Source organism: Piliocolobus tephrosceles, chromosome 11 (assembly GCF_002776525.5).
Source record: "Piliocolobus tephrosceles isolate RC106 chromosome 11, ASM277652v3, whole genome shotgun sequence".
Lineage (NCBI taxonomy): Eukaryota > Metazoa > Chordata > Mammalia > Primates > Cercopithecidae > Piliocolobus > Piliocolobus tephrosceles.
The window spans coordinates 87,338,905-87,354,191 of NC_045444.1; the positions used below are offsets into that span (position 1 = coordinate 87,338,905).

The following is a 15,287-nucleotide window of genomic DNA, read 5'->3' on the forward strand; positions in this document are numbered from 1 at the left end:
TCTTCTACTGAGATAATTGTTCATTTCAAAGCTGTATCTTATAGTGATATATAGCAGACATTTTAAACAATTAGGGACACAAATCCAATTAATATTTCAACCCCATGTGGTGCCACTAATATCAACTGAAATAACTGAATAAAAGAATACAGAAAGCTAAATTCTAGAAATACCAAGTATAAACGACTACTACTACTTCACAATTTACTTGGCTGGCTGCTGAAAAGTTTCTTCAGACAAGTCACACCTTGATTTCTAAAAATATCAAAATGTGGGAAAAAAATGTGTCTTAAAAGTGAGGAAATAAGTTACCAGTGAGCCTATTAAGTATAAACATGATACCAGGTGTTTCCTATATTTTATCTGATTTAATAACAGGTGGCAGAATTTAGTGGTGTACAGCACCAGTTCTCAGCTTTTTTTGGTTTCAGAATTTCTTTCACTAAAAACGTTCATTTATTAATTAAAAATAAGCCTATTACATGTTAACATTTCAAAGTGAAAATTACATTCTTCTAAAACAAAAGCAAATTCAGATTAGCGTTTTGTTGTTGTTGTTCTTTTTTTTGTGAATCTCATAATTAGTATTTTTGTTTGTTCGTTTTTTTGAGACACAGTCTCTTGTTGCCCAGGCTGGAGTGCAGTGGCACAATCTCAGCTCACTGCAACCTCTACCTCCCGGATTCAAGCAATTCTCCTGCCTCATCCTCCAAGTAGCTGGGATCACAGGCATGCACCACCATATCTAGCTAATTTTTTTATTTTTAGTAGAGATGGGGTTTCGCCATGTTGACCAGGCTGGTCTCAGACTCCTGAACTCCAGTGATCCCAAATCGCTGTGATTATAGGCGTGAGCCACCGTACCCAGCCTCATAACTGCTTCTGCATTCAATCTGTTGCAGAAAAACCTCACTGTATATTTATGACAGAATGACAGTGAAGATGGCAAATACTGTCTTTATATTAATATGAAAAATAGTTTTGACCCCATGGACCCCCTTAAAGGATCCTGAGGATCACAGTTTGATCACAAACTCTGCAGCAAGGTTGCCTAAGGTTAAGGTCACTTACTAGCTATGTTTAAACCCTTGTACCCTCTTACTAGCTATACTCAAACCCTCTGTCCCTCATTTCTCTCATTTCAAAACTGGGAACAACAGTGGTACCTACTTCATATAGTTTTTGTATACTTAGAACAATTCTTATCATAAGATAAACATTACATAAGTGTTTGCTATAAGCATTATATAATCTTCATGATATTATGTACTATGAAGTAGCTTGTTATTCTCATCTAATAGATAAGAAAATTAAAGTGTAAATGGGTGTGTGACCTATACAAGGTAACACAGTTTAAGTGGCAGAACTCAGATTTGAATCTAACGCTATAATTTTGAAATCTATGATTGAAAAAGGCACCATGTAATCTGGCCCCTATCTTATGGTTCATACTACTCTCCCCACAGCTTTCTATGTTCTGACCATACTCTCCTTTCAATTTCTCTATAGCTTTATGTGCACCTTACCTCCAGCACATCTGTGCAGGCTGTTCCAGCCTGGAATGCTGTCCTGCTCCTGCTATTTAAGTGGCTGGCTCCTTCTGATCTTGTAAGTCTCAGCAGCCTTTCCGAACCTCTTTACGTAAATAGCAGCTCTTTTTCCATTCCCCAGTATTTTCCATTCCAACACAATCTTTATTTCCTGCCTAGAACTTTGCGTTTCGTAATTTGTTTATCAGACCTCATTACTTATTGATTATCCATCTCCCCACTGGATTATAAATTCCAAGAGAACAGGGTACATTTCTGCATTGCTCACTACTATGCATTCAAAGCTAACAAACATACTATGATTTCTGGATGTAAGAGAGGTACTTAAAATAAAATATATATATATATATATATATATATATATATATATATATATATAGTCAATGAACCATACTGTTTATATGTCCTCAGACAACTCATTTAAACCCTTTAGGCTTCAGTGCTTCAGTTTCCTACAATAGTTATTTTCTAACTCTAAAATCCTAAACATAGATTTTAGTATCTTCATTTGAAAAACAGAATAGTACTGGTTACAGAGAAATTCTGTAAACATATATTTTCCTTTTTTTTTTTTTTTTTGAGACAGAGTCTTGCTCTGTCACCTAGGCTAGAGTGCAGTGGTGTGATCTCAGCTCACTGCAAGCTTTGCCTCCCGGGTTCACGCCATTCTCCTGCCTCAGCCTCCTGAGTAGCCAGGACTACAGGCGCCCGCCACCAAGCCCGGGTAATTTTTTGTATTTTTAGTACAGACAGGCTTTCACTGTGTTAGCCAGGATGATCTCAATCTCCTGACGTCATGATCCACCCGCCTCGGCCTCCCAAAATGCTAAGATTACAGGTGTGAGCCATCGCGCCTGGCCAAACATGTATTTTCTAACTAGGCACAGCACTATTAGTACATAGAGATATCTACAGAGCACAGCTATAAATAGACTACAAGTTATCTTTTATTTTTTGAGATAGGGGTCTTGCTATCTTGCCCCAGCTGGTCTTGAACTCCTGGGCTCAAACAATCCTCCCACCTCAGCCTCCTGAATAGCTAGGATTACAGCATATGCTACAGTGCCTGGCCCTGCAAGCTTTCGGTTTATCTAATCATACAATATAAAATTCTGGAGATCATTTCTTCTACTGTATATTACATCTATCCCATCACCTGGTAAAAACTATACTTAAAAGAACTCAAGCTGATATTCCAGCATGCAGCTTAATTCAGATCCATACTGCCTTAGTTCCAGAATGTATAACTAAGAGGCTATCACAGAAAATGACTATCTTTTTGATAACTATGACAATGACGACCTTTTTATTATTAATAGTATTACCATTATTTAGAGATGAGTTCTTGCTATGTTGCCCAGGCTGGTTTTGAACTCCCGGCCCCAAGCAATCCTCCCGCCTTGGGATTAGAGCTGGGATTACATGTGTGCACCACTGTACCAGAGATGGTAATGGCAACCTTTATTAGCAAGCCCTAACTACAACATAATGAACAAAATAATAAGCTGCTGGAATGTGGTCTGAAGAAGGTAAAGAACTACTTGCTGGGAAGAAAACTCACAGTATTTGTCCAAGGTCTCTAAGTACAATAATATGTGTCCTTGGGAAAGTTACTTAACTAATCTCTGTCTTCAAATTCCTCATGTATAAAATGAGAATACGTACCTATAACAAAGGTTTATTTTTAAAGATTTAATAAATCAACACACATAAGGTCTTACTTAGAACAGTGACTGTACAACATAAGTCTTCAATGGATGCTTGCTACTATTATTATTATAGAAATATTATCAATATAATCATTTAATTTTTGAACAATTTAGGAGGCATTTTTTTCCCATAAAGTACAGAGATTATTCATCCATTCTTTCAACTAATATGCACTGTGAATACCAATTACACGCTAGGTACCAAGTAAAATGTTAAAGATACAACAGTGAGCAAAACTAACTGTGGTAAGTGCTCTCAAAGGTTTCTTGTGGATCAAAATTATGGGATAAACCAAGCTATACAATTATCAGGACAACATATGAAATAGCCAGTGATGGTTTTGCTACTGCTAATTTTCAAACTTGATCAACAACTATGAAGATATTTCAAGGTGTAAGTCTAAAACTTAGGCATTTAAGACATACTGTTAGCATAATCACCAAATTTCCTAAGGAAAAGCCCAGAGTTGCACTGTCTAACACAGGAAGCTACTTGTGGCTACAGTGTCCTATATTGGACTGCAAAGATATAGAATATAGCCATCATCAAAGAAGTTCTATTGGATGGCATTGATCTAGATGTAGCCAGATAATACAGTTATGCTGAGTAAATTCAATTATTCAATAAAGTTTAGATAACATAAAGGTTTTTTAAAAACACATTTATAAAAGGGAAAAACTTTCAAAAATAGAATTCAAAGGCAATAATTAAGATGCCATTATGTTAAGTAAAACTGCTTAATAAATAGAAGCTATCCAGCAAAGGTTACCAAAAATGCTAACATGTCTAACGATATAGAAAATTTATTCTTTATCCTTTAAAAAGTTAAAGTCTTAATTTTACCTGTATTAAGATCAGTTTTCTAAAGGAGGAGGTGGCACAGGAATTCGGCAGAGTTCAAGTGGGGAATTCATTTGTTAAGAGTTAAATATTTTCCAGTTCTATAAAAAATACAAATAGAAAACTGAAATATTGGGGAAATAGTCTCAAGAATGTAATACAAAGAACAGTTTTGATAGGCATTTACAATATAGCTTATCTAATTTTAAGAAATAATTATAGATCCAAAAATTTCTGTAACAACTAGCATACTTGTATACCTTTATCAAACCTAATTAAAACGCATTATTTTGAAGACAGAAAGTCTGAATTTTAATTTCAAATTTGCCATTAATTATCTATAAGACCTTGAGTAGATTACTTAAATTATCTGGAGCCTCACTTGCATTATCTGTAATATTAAGTCCCTTCCAGACAAAAATTATATGACTCTTTTGAAACATGTTATAGTGATTTTTCTTTCTCTCTCTCTCATACACACACACACAAAAACACACAATCATTTTAAAAATACCCTCATTAAAATCATAATATGCAGTATAAAACCAAGCTTAAATGATAAGTATCATAAGCTACAAAATTATTTTGGTTGAGTTTCACATAACTGAAAAACTTACCTTTTTTAGAAAAGAACACAAAAAATGCTATTATGCTGAATTTTTGGCAGAAAAACACATTAAAAGATTGTCAGAATCGTTTTCAAATTGCTAAAATGGAGACTTTTCTTAGAAAGTAATAACTATTTTCATGTGTTTGCTGACTACATTATGCTCTCATTTCTTTGATACAAAGAATACTGTGATAAAATTCTCTTCGAATTATATTAACTGAAGATGTGTCAGGATCCCATACTCCACTACAGCAGCTGACACTTTATCTCATATACTGGGCTTTACATGTGAGTTTTGTTTTATAAGAAGGTTCTGCAGTGGAGGGAAGAACTTGAACAGGATTAAGGGAGTATTTCTGGAAAGACACAAAAGAGACTGGTAGTACTTTAAGAAGGGGCACTTGATATCATGGAAATAGGGTGTACCTTGGGAATTTTGAACCACAATCACCAAGACAATTGCCAAAATTTTGAAGCAGTCTGTAGGCAGAATGGCTATGTGGGAAACCTCTACAGAGACAAATTTCCCATAGTCTTCCGGGGCCAAGGAGATAGATACTCAGTAGACTCTCAGTTTAAAAAGTAACAAACAAAAAGGCCAAATGATAAGAACAATGAGTTTTATTAAACTTTAAGACAACCCTAAAATAGCTCAATCCCTGTCTGGTTGAAGGTAATTAGGTCCTTACCAATTTGTGCAACAGAGAAAAATGTGATCCCTACTGGGAACACTGTATAGCGCCTCTACGGTTCTTTCATATACAAAGTCTGGCACACAATTTAAAAATTACTAAAAATACAAAGGGATAAAAAAAAGACCAATAATTAAGAGAAAACTAGACAAGAGAATCAGACTCATAGACATTTTTAAAATGAAGTTAAGACACAAGGACAATTATTTAAAGTAATCCTGATTAACAGAAAACAGAAGGGGAAATGTACAAAACTGCTGAAGATGCAACATTTCACTAAAGGATTAGGAACTACAAAAATAATTAAATAAGCACTCTAGAACCGAAAAACACAATATATGAAATTAAGAACTCAATATAGAGCCCTCTCAGCATAGCTGGCAGCACATCAGTCTCATAATCTGAAGAATTTAATATATTGATCTTAGAGCAAATGAGACACAGTGGAAAACAGGATGAGTTAACTAGAAGACAAAACAATAAAAAATAACCAAACCGAAGCATAAAGAGAAAAGAATGGAAGACAGAGGAAGGGGAAAGGGAAAGTAGTGAAAGGAGGAGAGGGAGAAGTTTAAGAGAAATGTGACACACACTCACAATGTCTAATGTGTGTGTGTGTGTGTCACATTTCTCATATATATATATAAAAAACAGAAGTCCTAGAAAAGAAGAGAAATTGATAAATGTAATATTCTAACAAAGAATAACTGGGAGTTTTCAAAAACTGATGAAAGAAATCAATCTAGAGATTCAGAATGCTTTGCCAACACCAAGCAGGATATATTAAAAGGAAATTCTACCTAGGATGCCATAAACTAGGGAAGGAAGGGAAGAAGTAAGGGGGGAAAAAAATCATAAAAGCAGCCATAGGAAAAAAAAGAGTTGCTCTTTGCAAAATAGTAAGACTCACAAATTTCTCAACAGAAACAACAGAAGTCAGAATATAACAGAATAACACTGGTAAAGGGCCAAAGAGAAAACAACTGCCAATCTAGAATACTATGCCCAGCAAAAGTATCCTTCAAAAATAAAGGTGAAATTTTAAAATTTGCAAAAAAAAAAGATTCTCACCTACAAGCCTGCACTAAAAGAGACTTAAAAGGAATATTCAGGCAGAAGGAAATTATCATAAATCATAAACATGGAAACGTAGGAATAAATAATATCATCTGCTCAGTTCTGGGGCATAAAAATATATATATCAGGGTAAATAGTGTAAGGAAATGTTAATAGTGACAGTTCAAAACAGTAACTGAAATGCCTTGTAAGGTTTAAAGGTTCTAAGATTTTTAGCAGTTGTGTGACACTAGTAATAGTAATAGTTTGTATTATACTGTAAAAGTTAAAGAAGGAAGTTGTAATTTTTAGGATAACCATTACAATAAAATTACATATATATAAAACAAGTTAGAAGGAAAATATAACATTTAATCTAAAAGCAAGCAAGAAATTTAAAAAAAAAAAAACAGATGGGCCACATAGCAAATGACAGTAAGATTATACATATAAACCCAACTATATTAATAATTATATTACAGTATATAGACCAAGCTTGTCCAACTCACAGCCCAGCGCGGGCTTTGAATGTGGCCCAACACAAATTCGTAAACTTTCTTAAAACATAATGAGTTTTTTTTTTTTTTTTTAGCTCATCAGCTATCATTAGCATTAGTGTATTTTATGTGTGGCCCAAGACAATTCTTCTGCTTCCACTATGACCCAGGGAGGCCAAAAGAGTGGATAACTCGATACAGAAAAAATTCTTCTAGTAAAAGACAAATTTTGTCAGACTGGATTAAACAAAGAAGCACAGTCCTTAAAAAAGACACACTAATTTCAGAGAAAGTTTTAGAATATATGGCAAGAGTGATTATTAGAGATTAAAGTAATATTAATGAAGGGATCAATCCAACAGGAAGGTACCACAATCATAAACTTATATGTACCCAGTAATCTCAAAATGCATAAAGCAGCAGGGCATGGGGGCTCAAGCCTATGATTACAGCACTTTGGGAAGCTTGAGCTCAGGAGTTCAAGACCAATCTGGGCACCATGGCGAAATCCATTATCTAGAAAACAAACAAACAAACAAACAAACAATACCAGCGTGTGGTGGTATATGCCTGTAGTCCCAGCTACTTGGGAGGTTGGGAGGATCACTTGAGCCCAGGAGGTCAAGGCTGCAGTGAGCCACGATCATACCACTGCACTCCCACCTTGGCAACAGAGCAAGACTCTGTCTTAAAAAAAAAAAGAAAAAAAAAACACACGAAGCAAAAATTTGCAGAATTAAAAGGAGAAAAAGACAAAGCCATAATAATAGTTGGAGACCCATATCTCTCTCAGCAAACTGACAGAAAAGGTAATCAAAACTCAGTAAGATGTGAATGGTGCAATTAACAAACAACCAAAATGACTAATACAGAACACTGTACCTAGCAACAACACAATTTGAATTCTCTTCTTTTTTTTTGAGACGGAGTCTCGCTCTGTCTCCCAGGCTGGAGTACAGTGGCGCGATCTTGACTCACTGCAACCTCCGCCTCCTGGGTTCAAACGGATCTCCTGCCTCAGCGCCCAAAGTAGCTGAGATTACAGGTGCTTGCCACCACCCCCGGCTAATTTTTTTTTTTTTTTTTTTTTTTAGTAGAGAGGGGGTTTCACCACATTGGCCAGGGTGGTCTCAATCCTCTGACCTTGTGATCCACCCACCTCGGCCTTCCAAAGTGCTGACATTACAGGCATGAGCCACTGCACCTGGCCTAAAATTACATTCCCAAATTATCTATAGGTCAAAGAAGAAATCTCCACAAAAATTTAAAAAATAAGCTGGGTGTGGTGACGCACACCTGTGGTTCCAGCTACTTAAGAGGCTATGAGGTGGGAGGATTGCTTGAGCCCATGAGTTTAAGGCTGCAGTGAGCCATAACTGTGCCACGGCACTCCAGCCTGGGCAACAAAGTGAGACTCTGTCTCAAAAAAAAAAAAAAAAGAAATCCCCCCAAAACAAAACAAAGAGAAAACCATGTCAGTATAAAATGAACACATTTCTTAAAAAATATAAATTACTAATGCTGAAAGAAACAGAATATCCAAACAGCCCCAAAGCAAATAAAGAAATGGAATGTATTATTAAAAATCTTTCCTTAAAGAAAATCTCAAGTAAAGATGTTTTCACCAGTGAATTATTCCAGTTACGGGAGAAACCACACCAAGATGATAAAAGTCATCCCAAGAATAGAAAATAATAAATATGCGGAGGAGGGAGACTCTCTTGAAACGGTAGGCAGAGGTCACAGTAAGCCAAGATGGCGCCACTGCACTCCAGCCTGTGTGATACCCTGTCTCGAAAAAGGAAAAAAAAAAAAAATAAGAATAAAGACTTCCTAACTATTTTTAAGAACCAGTATAACAGCCAGGTGCAGTGGCCCACGCCTATAATCCCAGTACTTTGGGAGGCTGAGGCAGGCAGATCACTTAAGGTCAGGAGTTCGAGACCAGCCTGGCCAACATGGTGAAACCCCATCTCTACTAAAAATACAAAAATTAGCCAAGTGTGGTGGTAGGTGCCTGTAATCACAGTTATTTGGGAGGCTGAGGCCGGAGAATCACTCGAACCCAGGAGGCAGAGGTTGCAGTGAGCCGAGATCGCACCATTGCACTCTGGCCTGGGGGACAGAGCCAAGACTCAGTTTCTGAATATAAGGTCAAAAAAAATCAATTGTGTTTCTATAAACCAAACATAAATTTTTAAAAATGCATCTTACAACAGCATTAAAAAAATAAGACTAGAAATAAATCTAACAAAAGATGTATAAGACTTCTACAATGAAAACAAGAAAACATTTTCAAGACAAAATAAAGACAGTTTAAATAAAGCGGAGGATATACCATGTTCATGAGTTGGGAAGACTCATAAAGATATCAGTTCTCCCTCAATTAATCACTCCCTTAGTATTAAGCATATGTATTGCCTAATCTGTCATTGTGTGGGGTGGGGGCAGGAAAACTGTAAGGTCCTGGCACAAAAACCAGCCCAAAACTGAGATTGGACCAAGACCATAGAGAACACCCCAATCCTCAATCATAAGCCTAATACTAGGGAAGGAGAAAAGTGTGAAGAGTGAAGGGCCTTCCATTTCTCAACAAGATAGAGTGACAGAAAGTGAATTTACCTTCTCGCCTGAATTTAAGACACGGAAGAAGGCTGGGCGTGGTGGTTCATGCCTGTAATCCTAGGGCAAGGAGGGCAAGGAGGGTGGACCACTTGAACTCAGGAGTTCGAGACTAATTTGTGCAACACGGTGAAACCCCATCTCCACTAAAACTACTAAAACTAGTCCAGCACTGTGGTATGCACCTGTAGTCCCAGCTACTCAGGAGGCGGAGGCAGGAGAATCACATGAGCTGGGGAGGCAAGGCTGCAGTGAGCCGAGATCATGCCACTGCACTACAGCCTGGGCAACAGGAGTAGGGGGATAAAAAAACATGGAAGAAAATATGAAACAAAGGTAGGTCACAGTGGCTTACACTTATTATCCCAGCACTCTGGGAGGCCAAGGCAGGAGGACAGACTGAGCCCAGGAGTTTGAGACCAGCCTGGCCAACACAGTGAAACCTCGTTTCTGCAAAAAAAATTTTTTTAATTAGCCGGGCATGGTGGCACATGCCTGTAGTCCCAGCTACTCAGGAGGCTGAAGTGGGAGGAACACTTGAACCTGGGAGGTGAAGGCTGCAGTGAGAAGTGACTGTGCCATTGCACTGCAGCCTAGGCAACAGAGTAAGACTCTATCTCAAAAGAAAAAGAAAAAAGAAAGAAAGAAAATACATGAAACACAAGTTTTCATGACACTGGACGTAGACAATGAAGAACAATGAAGTTGCCTCAACTTCCTTCCTCAAGACTTTCCAGGATGCAGGGTAAGGAAGAGAAAGGCAAGTGAAAACTGGTAGACTCTCTGAGTTAAGGAGGCAGAGCTAAGAGTACAGGTAGACCAAAGTGTTAGAGGGCAGGGTAACGCGGACAGCTGTACTGAGAACAAACCCTGGAGATCTGCAAAGGATCCCTCTCTAGTAGTAAAACGAAAGCTGATCAGCACACTGTATGTGTGAGGAAACTACCAGAAGCCAGGAAAAGAAGCACCAGATTAGAGGTAGCAGTGTCCAGAACTTACACTGGGCCAGAAATAGTGCCACTTCTCACCAATTCCATTGAGGATGGGGTCAAGTACACATAAGAGTTCTTCCTAAGTAATGGGGACTTACTGGCCCTACAGCGAACACAGATCCAGTACTCTCTATTAAATCTTAAAATCTTTTTTGTTTTTTTTTTTTGTGTGTGTGGTTTTTTTTTTTTTTTTTTTTGAGACAGAATTTCACTCTTGTCAACCAGGCTGGAGTACAATAGCACGATCTCCAGTCACTGCAACCTCCGCCTCCTGAGTTCAAGTAATTCTCCAGCCTGGGCCACCCAAGTAGCTGGGATTATAGGTGCCCGCCACCATGCCCAGCTAATGTTTGTATTTTTAGTAGAGACAGGGTTTTACCATATTGGCCAGGCTGGTCTCAAACTCCTGACCGCAGATGATCTGTAAAATCAAAATCTGGAACTATTTTCAAATAAATGTAACTGCATCCCAGAGCAGAGCTCGAAAACATTTATAGGAATGCAAAACTATCCCATGTAATGCAAAGGTTTGAAAAGTGCTTGCACACTGGAGTTTGCCCTTCTTTCTACTTTTAAAATCTAGCAGCCATGTGAAGAAGCCAGAGCTAGCCTAATGAATAGACATAGGCCGGCCAACAGCCAGCACTACCCAACAAATGTGTGAGTGAAGCCATCTTAAATAACAGTCCCAGTGAAATGACATGAGTAATCTCAGGGAAGATCAAAAAAAGAACTGCCCAAGCCAGGCGCAGTGGCTCATGCCTGTAATCCCAGCAGTTTGGGAGGCCAAGGCAGGTGAATCATGAGGTCAGGAGATCAAGACCATCCTAACATGGTGAAACCCTGTCTCTACTAAAAATACAAAAAAAAATAGCCAGGCATGGTGGCGGGCACCTGTAATCCCAGCTACTCAGGAGGCTGAAGTAGGAGAATCATTTGAACCCAGGAGGTAGAGGTTGCAGTGAGACAAGATCGTGCCACCGACCCATAGAATTGTCAGCAAATAAAATAGTTGTCATGTTAAGCTACTAAATTTTGGGGCTATACGATAAAAGGTAACAAATACATATGTTAAAGAGGGGAGTCGAAAATCATTCATAAATCTACTATAAAGGACATTAAAAAGTGTTCATCACTGTAATTCTCAAAACAGATCTTATTAACTGAGTCCCTACCAAGACATTCTGAGAGACACTCAATGCCAGGAACTAGAAACCAGCTCTTAGTTCAAAATGACACAGGTTTGTATTAGCATTAGAACTCAATGCAGCATCTCTTCCTGGTCCCCAGGCTGCAGGGGAGTTAGCCTACTGAAGAAGGTAATGAAAACAGTGATCTAACAAAAATCATAGTTGTCCACTTATAGGTCCTGGATATCAATACTTTTAAATTATCCATATAAATTTAGTGATGTCAATTATCTTCGTCCTTTTTTAGATATCTGCCTGCTCTAGCTACATGGGCTTTCTTAATGTTTCTTGAACATGCCAAACTCGTTCTTGCCTAAGAGGCTCTGTGCTTCTATCCCTTTGCTGCCCAGCTGCACACATTGGTTTCCTTCTTACTTCATCCAGGTCTCTGCTCAATCCAAAAAAAAAAAACCCACTACTCATCACCAATCACAATCACTCTCTATCCCATGATCTGCTTTACTATTCTCCACATTTACTAGTACTTGTTTACTGCCTATTTTCTCCTACTAGAATACATAAACATGCAGGAGGTTGTCTTCTTATTCACCACTAAATCCACAGTCCCTATTTCAGTGGCTAGACAAAGCAGGTAGTCACTAGATGTACAGGGAAGCAAGAAAAAATCCTTATTCACCTAAGTGTTATTGGGGTCATGGCAGAGTAATGACCTCAGAAAATCCTCTCCTCCATAAAAGCAACAAGACACTGGTAAAAAGTGTCAGAATGAACTTTTTCAGAACTTTGGAAATTAGGCAAAAGGTTAACACAATCTGGGAAGTGTTTATTCAAGAAAAGTAGCTGAATCTCTAAGTAACTGAGACTACAGGATGTACCCACTGTGCCCAGCCTTCAAGGAGTTTTAACTTGCCCTATTCCCATTTCACCTCCCCAGCTCCACAGTAGCCTTGAAAACAAATAGCCCACAATCACACTAAGAGCCAGCAGACGGGCACCCACTAAAGGTGACAGACTGGTCTGCAATGCCTTCAAAGCCTCATTCCTGAAAAAACAATTATTTGACCCGTCTGATAGTTCCTGGAAGACCTGATATGGTTCGGCTATGTCCCCACCCAAATCTCATCTTGAATTGTAACTCCCACAATTCCCATGTGTCGTGGGAGATGATTAAATTATGGGATGGATCATTCCTCCACTGTTCTCATGAATGAATCTCATGAGATCTGATGTTTTAAAAATGGGAGCTTCCCTGCACAAGCTCTCCCTTTGCCTGCTGCCATCCATGTAAGATGTGACTTGCTTCTCCTTGCTTTCTGCCATGATTGTGAGGCTTCCCCAGTCATGAGGAACTGTAAATCCATTAAACCTATTTTTCTTCCCAGTCTCAGGTATGTCTTTATCAGCAGTGTGAAAATGGACTAATACAGACCCCATTTGCAAGGACTTCTTTAATTTGACTTGAAGATCAACCAGTGCAAAGTCTTTTCTCTAAGAGTATTTGTCTAAAACAGGAGCTGTAATTTAATATCCTGGCTGCCTAAGGCAGTGGATACAGTTAGGGCAAACAACAGGCAAGTCAAAAAGCCTAAAAAGAAAAGCTGGGAGCCAGACACGGTGGCTCATGCCTGTAATCCCAGCACTTTGGGAGGCCAAGGCGGGTGGATCACTTGTGATCAGGAGTTCGAGACCAGTCTGGCCAACGTGGTGAAACCCCACCTCTACTAAAAATACAAAAATTAGCTGGACATGGTGGCACACACCTATAGTCCCAGCTATTCGGGAGGCTGAGGCAGGAGAATTGCTTGAACCTGGAAGCAGGAAGTTGCGGTGAGCCGAGATCACACTACTGCCCTCCAACCTGGGCAACAGAGTGAGACCCTACCTCAAAAACAAACAAAAAACCCAGAAAAGAGAAGCTGGGGAATGAGATGTCCATAAAGGACTCTGAAAAGCTCCAACAACTTCCCAGGAATCCAGAAGGTCATATTTATGCAAAGGGATGTGTACTCAGAGCTATATGCATGCTCAGGAATAGTCTGAGAAGCCCTTAAAATCTCATTAGGGGCTAACCTGAGGCTCTGCACACAAGTCACTACTGGAAAATTAATGGCATCTTTTGCAACTCTACTGGGAGAGGATTCTTGCAAGCTTGAGCTTGGTTTCTTCCAGACTTCTTTCCATTTGCCTTTTGCTTTGCTGATTTGCCTTGTATCATCTCATTGTAATAAACTATAACTGTGAATAAAATGTTGAGTCCTGAGAGTCAATCTTGGAAATCATGAAATGTGGGAATGGTCTTGAAGGACCCTCTACAAAGCTCCTAAGCCCTTTTGACATAAACCTAGTTAATGAAGATAACTTCCTAGCTTCCTGCTAGGACAAGAAGTTCCAGCCTTACCTTGCACAAATCCTGCCTTCGGCCTAGAACCAGACATTTCTCCAAGGAACTCCTTTCAGTAGGAAATAATACTTTAAAGACTACCTTATGGGTGCTAAAGCTTGGGCATATCTTAAATACAATTCACTCCCATTTCAGTGACATAGGGGTGGAGAGGGGAAAGGATCTATTCCTTGTATTTCAAGTAAAAAATATTTTCCCCCATAAAAAGCAGTATCCAACTCTGAAGAACCTAAAAACATGTTGGATATACAACCTGTTTAGGTATGTAGGCACAAAATTAAAGTAGAAAAATAGATTCCAAGAAAATATGTTGAATTTTTTTATTTTAATTTTCAGAGATGAGTTCTTGCTGTGTTGCCCAGGCTGGTCTGGAACTCTGGGCATCAAGCAATCCTCCTGACTTGGCCTCCCAAAGTGCTGGGATTATAGGCATGAGCCACTGCACCTGGCCTATGTTGAATTTTAGAATAAACCTTTCAAATACTGAATAAATAAATGTTTAAAGCAGTTGGTTTAAACTTTACTTAATTAACTGACACAGTTCATAAGTTCTTCCTAAAGGCTAAAATATTTGAAATATTGGCATCTTTTATTCTTTTGTGTTTTTTCCCAATTTTTTTTATTGTGGTAAAACACACTTAACAAAAAATTTACCATCTTAACCATTTTTAATGTACATTTCAGTGGTATTAAATACATTCATAATGTTGTCCAACCATCACCATACTCTTTTCATCTTATAAAACTAAAACTCATGGTGAGCCGAGATCGCACCATTGCACTCCAGCCTGGGCAACAAGAGAGAAAAAAAAAAAAAAACACTAAAACTCTAAGCTAGGTGTAGGAGCTTACACCTGTAATCCCAGCACTTTGGGAGGCCAAGGAAGGCAGATCATTTGAGCCCAGGAGTTTCAGACCAGTCTAGGCAACATGGCAAAACCCTGTCTCTATAAAAAATACAAAAATTAACCGGCCATGGTAGCGTGCACCTATAGTTCCAGCTACTCCAGGGACTGAGGTGAGAGGAACACTTGAGCCCAGAGTTTGAGGTTACAGTGAGCTACGATCATGCCACTGCACCCCAGCATGGGTGACAGAGTGAAACCCTGTCTCTAAAAAAAAACATAAAAATAAAAATGAAGGACAAGTTATCATAGTTCAGTCTG

The 15,287-nt window shown here is 38.5% G+C and overlaps 1 protein-coding gene across 5 annotated transcripts in view; it reads right to left on the reverse strand.

Annotated features, from left to right (window-relative positions):
• The window catches only part of FAM126B (family with sequence similarity 126 member B), an 86,712-nt gene that overhangs the window by 60,798 nt on the left and 10,627 nt on the right, over positions 1-15,287 (reverse strand). For all 5 annotated transcript variants that reach the window (XM_023218653.2, XM_023218683.2, XM_023218660.2 and 2 more), the window contains exon 2: positions 4,104-4,201. The gene's annotated coding sequence lies outside the window, so the exon portion shown is untranslated. The remainder of the gene's footprint in view (positions 1-4,103; positions 4,202-15,287) is intronic.